The following is an 8,353-nucleotide window of genomic DNA, read 5'->3' on the forward strand; positions in this document are numbered from 1 at the left end:
AAAGGAGCAAAACTGACAAATAAATTTCAATACTCTGTTTCACTCCCCCTTCCACCCTAACTTTTCTCATGAACTGCTCCAAGTGGTATCCTCTGGATGTATTGTAATAAGGCAGCGTTCATCCATATAGCGGCAACAGCAGTCAGGTTATAGCAGTGTGCTAATTAAAAAGAGGAATACGCCACAAATCTACTCGTTACTATTCATGGCAAGTGTATAGCAATTCACTTAGCTGTTTGCTTTTAAAATAAAAGCTTGTGTCTGTCTTGTGTAGAAAGACATGCATGGTCTAAAAAAGACTTTTACAAAAGCATGACACTGAAAAGACATTGCCCTAAGATTTGCTAGAACAAAAGCCTGGATCATTTATATTGTTTAACGTTATATTTTATTTTCCCCCTCCTCCCCACCTATTCACCTTTCACAATGTTTCCTTTAATTCACTCCAGATCAACAGCGAGGTGAGCTGATGGGGGGTCTTCTAGGGTATTTTTCAATATCAAGGTAAATGATAAGAAAAGCTTTTTATTGATGATAACAGAATTTTGATGCCTGGCTGTTAAGTAAAGTCTATCTTTATTGAGGCCCTAGGAAGAACAGGCATTTCTGACTATTTGCAGTGTCATCAAGTAAGCAGTTTATTGAAGGTGGTACAATATGCAAAGACTAGGTGATCTTTGTCCTGAGTGAGGTATGGTGCACAAGCTACACGTTTTAAGAAAATAATTCTCAGGAGACGGTTTTGCAATGGCACATTTACAAGCAAGTCCTGTTTGCTGTGGGAAAACAGTGGGAAAAGTCATAACTTTGTCATAAAGTAAATGCAGATGTCATCATTTTAGTTTTTAAAATAAAAAAAAAGTTATGGCACAAAATATTTTAATTCACATCAGTTTATTTTCCTTAAGGAAAATTATGAACATCTGTTATTGGTATTTTAAAGCACTGAAAAAGAGCAAAACTCCAAAACAGAACCATGGGTGAGATTTTCACAAACATTCGACACTACTCCCATTGAAATCAATGAAAATTTTACTCTTTACTTCAATGGGAGCACAATTAGGCCAATCCCTTGTGCATTTGAAAATTCACGGAAAAAAGTCTTGCTCAATGCAGACAGACTAGCATGAAGAAGATGACGACTAAACGTTGAATATTTTCCTTCAGAGAAATTATGGCCATGACAAACACACATATGTAAATATACAGTAATAGACTTATTTTCAGCTTTTAAAGTAGGAAAGCCAATCATGCAGAATGTAAATACTTTAATCAAGGACATATCAGATACAATTCATGAAAAAAGCATAACGGCACAGTTAAAATATGGAAATACGGTGGGAAATATTGTCCACCAGTATATGGAAATACTTCAGAAATGGATATGTGCAATTGTCTTAAAACAGAAGACACTAGAAGTCATATTAGAGGGTCTTACAGTTTCTCATAATTATGGAGAGGGGAGTAGGAGCCTTGTGACCAAGAACAGACGTCAATGTTGAGGTGAAGCATCTCTTTCTGTAACCTCCCTCCCCAGAAATGTTGAATCTGTAGTAACTTTTTTCTCTTACTAGTGGTAGGAGAGAATTTGATTAAGTAGTGTACTTCGAGAGTCTGGAGAGCAAAGAACATTGTTTATTATTTAACTTGGCTGCTTAAAAGTAGTTAAGGCAGCAGATGGAAAGGCAGCAGTGTTAGCACAGAAAACATAGGACAGTGTGCCTTGGCACCAGAGGAAGCCATATATTAAAACAAAGAGGATAGACATTTGGATTATATCATCACCACAACATAAAACATAGAAGTGAACAAAAGATCTTTAAACATGAGACAGATCAATGAGAGGGAAAAATATAATTGATTGTTTGATACCATAACGGTACTGCAATGGGAAAGAATAATTAAAGAAGTAGAAAGGCAGATTACAAATACATGGCAGTGCCTTAAGCAATTTACCTCAAAAATTTTAATTAAAGAAGCCTTAGATGAGGGGTGGGGAAAGTAGGGGCAGGGGACAAGACATTCTACCATCTTTGCTTTTTAGTGCTTCTCACAGAACCTTTAAATAATAGAAGTTATGATTGATATGTCCTCCTGACATGCTAATGACTCACTTGCAGTAGCAAGAATTGGTGTTGCACGAAATGCCAGGAGGTGCTGAAACCAACAAAGCTATGGCATACAATAAATATGAACAGAACTAACATGCTGGCTCTGTGCCCACCATCTGTATGTAACCGTGGATAAAACTGTGTGCCCATAATTCATATTTCAAACTTTTCTCAGACTTTATATAAAGAGTTCTCTGTACCCAACACTTCAATGCAGCAGTTTCTGGAATGGCACATGGCAGCTGATCTACCTGGCAAAAGTGCACAACAGTTTTTAGAAGAAGGGAACGTATCTTCTCCATTTGAAGCAGCAGCAAGAGTTAATGTAGACAAGATTTGGCCAGGACTCCCAAGCTGCCACCATCATTCTTGTTAAAAGTTCAGTGAGATCTTTATGGATCAGAAGTGATCAGAAACGCAGTTTTAGAGAATAGCATTAGTTATTACAGGTATTACATTAGTGCCTAAAGACCCCCCAATGAGATCAGAACCCCATCGTGGTGGGCACTGTGCAAACACACAGAAAAAGACTATTCCGGCTCCCTAAAACTTTTTTAAATAAATAGACAAAAGAGGGAATGCCAGGGGAAACAGACAGGAGACTTACTTACCCAAAGTCACACAACAGATCAATGGCAGAGTGAGACTAGAACCCCGGTCTCCTGAGTCCCAGTACTCCTCCTTTTAATAGAAGAACACTGATGAAAAAACCTGCAACTATTCTTTTTTCACATGTTGTGAGCAACTTAAAAGGCCCAAAGAAAAAAAATGCATTTGTTTAGTTATGTATAGAATGTAACTCGATTGATGGTTTATGGATCAAAAATAAACTAAACTTAATCAAGAAATAAAATTAGTAATGGGCTAATGATTAATAAGATATCTCCTTTAACCAAAGCAATATATGCCAGTAAAAACTGCATTTTCTGGCTTGTGAAATTGGGTAAAAAGAAATGGAAAGGCAAATTATGCTAATTTCCCTTAGATGCAAAAGATCTGCTAATAAGATATCAAGCCCACTTTTAAATTATGGCAAGGCAATGCCAAGTGAAAGGAATTTTTCCAATTTGGTATTCTGCCATAAGGGCCTTATCTTGAACACACTGAAGTCAGCCAGAGTAGGATCAAGCCCTGTTTGTGTTTGTACTGAGTGCAAAGTCAGAATGAAACCGCACAAAGATACATGGCTAAGATTTTTTAAAAGAAATGTTTAAATTTAGGATTTTAAATCCACATTTGGGCCCCTAAATAAGTGGCCTAATTTTCACAAGTGATTAGCCTCCAACAAAGGAAGCCTTTGGCATCTAGCAATTATGAAAATCTGGCCATTTAAGACATCAATAGTGAGTGAGAATCCTAACTTCAGACACCAATTTTGAGAATCTGGGACAAATATCTTTAGCTGGAGATAAGCTTAGCTAGATCAGGAAAAACTGAGTAAATACAGCATCATATACTCCTTTCAGTACATTTTTATTTCTCCACCAATTTTATACTCTTACTCTCCTCCCAGCTCATTCACTAGCTCAGTAAGGATCATTTGCTACCCCAATTGTGTAGGCCACTTCAAATTCCACATAAAAGAAGAATTTACACCTACTGTACAGCATCACCACAACACAGAGTTTGGAGAATGAATGATGTAAAGGCTACAAACCCTATTATCAATCCCCACAGGACACCTTGCACCAGCATTTTCCTTTAAATGGAACACATGTTCCAGGTAACAGTACATCTGTCATTTCACACTATTACATTGTAAAAACTGCATAAAACTAAACAAATTAAATTGATTTGATGTCTTCAGTCATACTCAGACCACATGCTCCATTGACACCCACAGGAATAGAAATCAAGAGTTAATCTGGACCATAACAGAGCAGAAACATGTTGTCACTGTGCACTCATTTCCCACCCACATCTGAGATTTAGCTACAGAAACAGGATAGGCTGCATGGCAGAGTCATGTTTACTAGTAAGAAATAAACAGACATACGTTGAGACAGATGGGACAGGCTCGTCTCCCCTTTTATTCAGTCTCCAGTTGTAGCACCCTGCCGCAGACACAGAGGTATAGTAGTGATGGCTCCCTGGACATTCAACTCTTCCAAGACATTAGCCACTATCTTCACATCTCTCTCCACTTCGGCAATTATTTTTTTGTTGTAAATGGTCTGAGACTTATCCCCACAATACACAAAAATATTGAGACTTAATACCTACATAATTTAAAAGTAACAAGATTGACCTGTACATTGATACCAAAAGCAACTATTTTCCTTCAGGAAACAGACTTCACCCTTCCTCTTATTTACAATTTAAATTGAACATGAACTTTGCAAGATTTGCCAAATTACCACACACTGTACAAAAGAGAAAATTCCACTTTCTTGTTAAATACAAACTCCACTGTTTCACACTGACTCCCAGGAGACCCACTGCGGATTGTTACTCACTAATTCTCAAAATTCAGTGTCTTCATTGGGAATACTTGTGTGCATAAAGTTAGATTTGTGCTTAAATACCTTGCTGAATAGGGACCTAAGTGAACACACACAATGTATCTATGGATAAGGTATCATAAAAATGTACCTAATTCATCGAATGTAGGGTTTACTAAATGTTTTCTAGTATACTTTGAGAAAAATCAAGAAATGTCCATAAAATGAGATTTAAAGAAAGTAATCCACTATTAAATCTGTGTTGAGAATGCAGAAACCACCAATTGGTGTCTGCCAAAACTGTAGAGGTGGAGAAGTGTGAATTAATTAAGTTCCTTTTTTCCTTTCTATAGTGTACATGTTTGTGTGTGAGAGAGATTAGAGCTGGTTAAAAAATGGAAAAATAAGTGTATGAAAAATTTCAAAGTTGTTTCTTTTTCAGGGTTTAAAACAGAACAACTATTTTTTCATTTCAAAATTCTTTTGAAAAATGTTGACTTTTCTAAATTTTAAGCATTCAGTTTTTCCCCTTTTTTTCCTTCCCCAAGGGGTTTACCATCTATATCAGGGATGAGTGAGCAAGCAAGATTTACTATATCTGAGAAAGGGCAAATGAAGCCCTTTCCTCTGATTGGACACAGTGAGTATATAGCTTCTTTTTTTCCATCTAGGAACCTCAGTCATGATCTGCTTCAATTCTAGACTGCTCCTCTGAGAGCTCCCCACACATAATACACCACCTGATCCCTTGCTGGTAGGTCTGAATGTTTGTCACTTCATAGTGATTTTATTTTTTTAGATCATAACAAAGGAAATGGATACAGTGTGAGGAGCTATACATTGCAAAATAATAAAATAACCAAAGTTTAAGAACCATCAAGCAATACTGTTAATAATAAAGAAACAGGATTCAGTTGCATAATAAGCATGCATCAAAAATGAGTGGACCACCAATTTTAGATAAGTCATCAAGAGAGGAGCTAATCCAGGTTTTTCTGGGCAAAAGAAAAGGCAAGAAAACCTTTTTTTAAAATTGGCTGTAAGAGGACACACCATTCTTACCACCCAATTACAATCGGAAAAAAGCTATTTGGTGTACTTTAGAAATGACTTTCATGTGTCTTTTGTTCAATAGTTTCAGTAAGAATAATATGCTTATATGAGCCCTCCATTATTAAAGAACTTTGTTAATTTTGATTACATAGTAGTAGCTCATTTTATTGCAATGCACATATCCAATACAATGTGAATGTAATGGGGCACCCACCTCTCACAAGCAACCCCTTCCGTTCGGGTGTGTCTGTAGTCTTTCAATTATGGTGACCCCTGACAGTGGTTTCTCAGGCAGTTTTCAGTGACTCAGCTCCCCAGCAGAGTCACTCACACTGTCTGTATGTGAATACAGACAACCCCTTCACACAGTATACAGTTCACAAGAGGTCTCTCAGTACCCCTCTGTTGGGGTCTCTCTAGTCCTCCTCAGGTTCAGTCTTTAAATAGCACTGGCCCTGATATGCAGCCATACCCCAAGGGCTTCCTTCCTGAAGACACTATTTTCTTGCAGCCCTCTCTGGGCTCAGTCCTTACTCAATCTCAGGAACACCTTTGTTCCACTGGTCCCTACTAACACTGACCTGTCTTGTGCCCCACTGCTCAGCCAACCAGCCAGGAACACAGTCTTCTCTTCTCTAACTCTTGGCAGCAACAAACTGGTAAACTGTTCTGCAGCTTCTTTTATATGGCCCTGCTGGGTCCTGACTGGCTGCTCCCTGCAGCCTCTCTCATTGGCTGCTTCCCTGCAACCACTCTAGGCAGCTTGAAGGTCTTCTCCTCTGCTCCTTTCTGGGACAGGTTGTGGCAGGACCCTGAGGCCTTCAGCAGGGGGCCTCTGCACCTGCCCCACCCCGTCACAGTGCCCCACTCTGTTCTCCCTAGACCAAAGACTTCTGCCAGAGAGCTGTAGTTAGTCTTCTGAGTGCCATGGCAACTGTCTTATCAACATGGACAGCAGCTATTGTATACTTAGTTTTCCACTGTTAGGCTGTTGGCAGATCCACCCAGTCAAAAGTGGGTTTGGTTAGTCAAAACAGCCATAGTATTCTCATCAGTGCATACAATGTGGCCTGGCTCAGAGTCTGCCTTTCTTGTGGTTCACCTCAGTAATGTAGATGAATACAAGCTTCTGCATTTGCCTCTGCCTCCTTTTCAGGTACCCTGTTTTACTGAATTTGAATCTGACATTATCCAAAGTGGATGGAAGGTGGCAAGATGTCATTTTAACATATAAGCATGTTGTACAAAACTGTTGTTGAAAGAAAGCACACAACTAAGTCAAAGAAATTATGCATGCCAAGTGTGATTTTTCAGGACTCCTGGTGAGGTTACAGAAGTATTATAGCAACAAACCAAAATATTCTGAAAATGGAAGAAGTGTGCGCACATGGACATGAGACATTTGCGTTGATTGGATAATTATAATCCAACAAAGTTGCTATCCTTTTTGGAGAATACTTTTCTAGGAAGTACATGGCAACTTGCTTATGACTAGCTCATTCATTCTGGCTTATGAAAGCTCAGAATGGCCAAAAATGCATTCCTAAAGACATGGTGAGGCAGAGTACAAGGTGTGGATCAAAACCATGGCTGGACAGAAATGCTGCTGTGTAGATGCAAAGTAAGCCCAGTAGCTTGTAACTAGTTGAGCTAATAAGTTTAACCAAAGTTTAAGATTTCAACCAGAAGGGGCCTGAAAGGGAGTGTGTCTATGCTCTCTCATTTTAGCAGCCAGCTACAGAAAGCTCCGCGGGTCCAGCTGTAAGCCCCCCTGACCTGTATGGAGAGGCTGTGGCTCGAGCTGTCAGCCCTCCACTCAGGCAAGAAACTGCTGGAAAAATCAGACATACGGTAATCCTCCCCGCCCCCATGCCCTGCAACCCTCACTTATGTGCTGTTGCTGGCAGTGGCCCTGGCTTTAAAGCTGGGCGCCCAGCCAGCAGCCTTCCACTCTGGCTGCTCAGGTCTGAAAGCATCGTCCCTGCCAGCAGCAGGGAAGAAGTAAGGGTGGCAATCCCATGACACCCCATACAATAGCCTTGCCCCCCACCCTGACTGCCTTTTGGTCGGGAACCAAAATTAGAACACCAGGAAATTTCAGATGTAAACATCTGAAAACATGAAACTGATTAATTAAAAAACCCCTAGGCCATGAAATTGACCAAAATGGACCATGAATTTGATAGGGTCCTAACTGTCAGTGAAGCTACATGTTCTTTCCATTTCCTTAAGCTACATCAGCATGTGTTCACTGGTCTTCTTAAAGGCCAAGATCATCAGTCTGTGCTGGCCAATAGAGAAAGAATATAAAGGTTGCTCACAAACTTATGTTTCCCTAGTGATATATTGCTCTTCCTGTATTTTGTACATTTTGAAGAGCCCCAAAACATATCTTTGTCCTTAAGGAGTATGTCAAGGTGGGCATCATAAAAGAGCATTTGAGGATAGATATTATCATCTGTGTGAAGAAAATCATGTAATTGTGTCTCTACTAATTTAATTCCTTACAGAAGCTTTTCTACTGATGGGTCTATCATCATTTACAAAGTTAAATTTTCATTCACCAATGAAACATCTGTTGTCTTGTTTTACTTCACTTCCAAAAATGATACGAATTATGGATACATCCATATGCACAATATCATGTGATAATGTTATTATCATAGACAAACTTCATTTTCACAGGAATATGCAAATAATGTAAGACACATGAATAGTATGTTCTGTGCTTAATTCTCTCTGTGGTTG

General features: G+C 39.0%; 1 long non-coding RNA gene across 2 annotated transcripts; it reads right to left on the bottom strand.

Annotated features, from left to right (window-relative positions):
- Positions 1–625: 625 nt before the first annotated feature.
- LOC137166770 (uncharacterized) lies at positions 626–6,249 on the bottom strand. 2 transcript variants are annotated; one of them, XR_010923806.1, is made up of 3 exons: positions 6,187–6,249; positions 2,723–2,792; positions 626–1,570 (listed from the first exon to the last, which is right to left on the bottom strand). It is a non-coding gene; the product is annotated as an uncharacterized lncRNA (long non-coding RNA). The 2 variants fall into 2 exon arrangements; XR_010923807.1 differs by lacking the exon at positions 6,187–6,249 and adding an exon at positions 4,108–4,127.
- Between the last annotated feature and the right edge of the window lie 2,104 nt (positions 6,250–8,353).

The sequence above is a fragment of the Emydura macquarii genome, unplaced genomic scaffold (genome assembly GCF_026122565.2).
Source record: "Emydura macquarii macquarii isolate MOO-44397 ecotype Brisbane River unplaced genomic scaffold, CSIRO-AGI_Emac_v2 contig_2897, whole genome shotgun sequence".
Classification (NCBI taxonomy): Eukaryota; Metazoa; Chordata; order Testudines; family Chelidae; genus Emydura; species Emydura macquarii.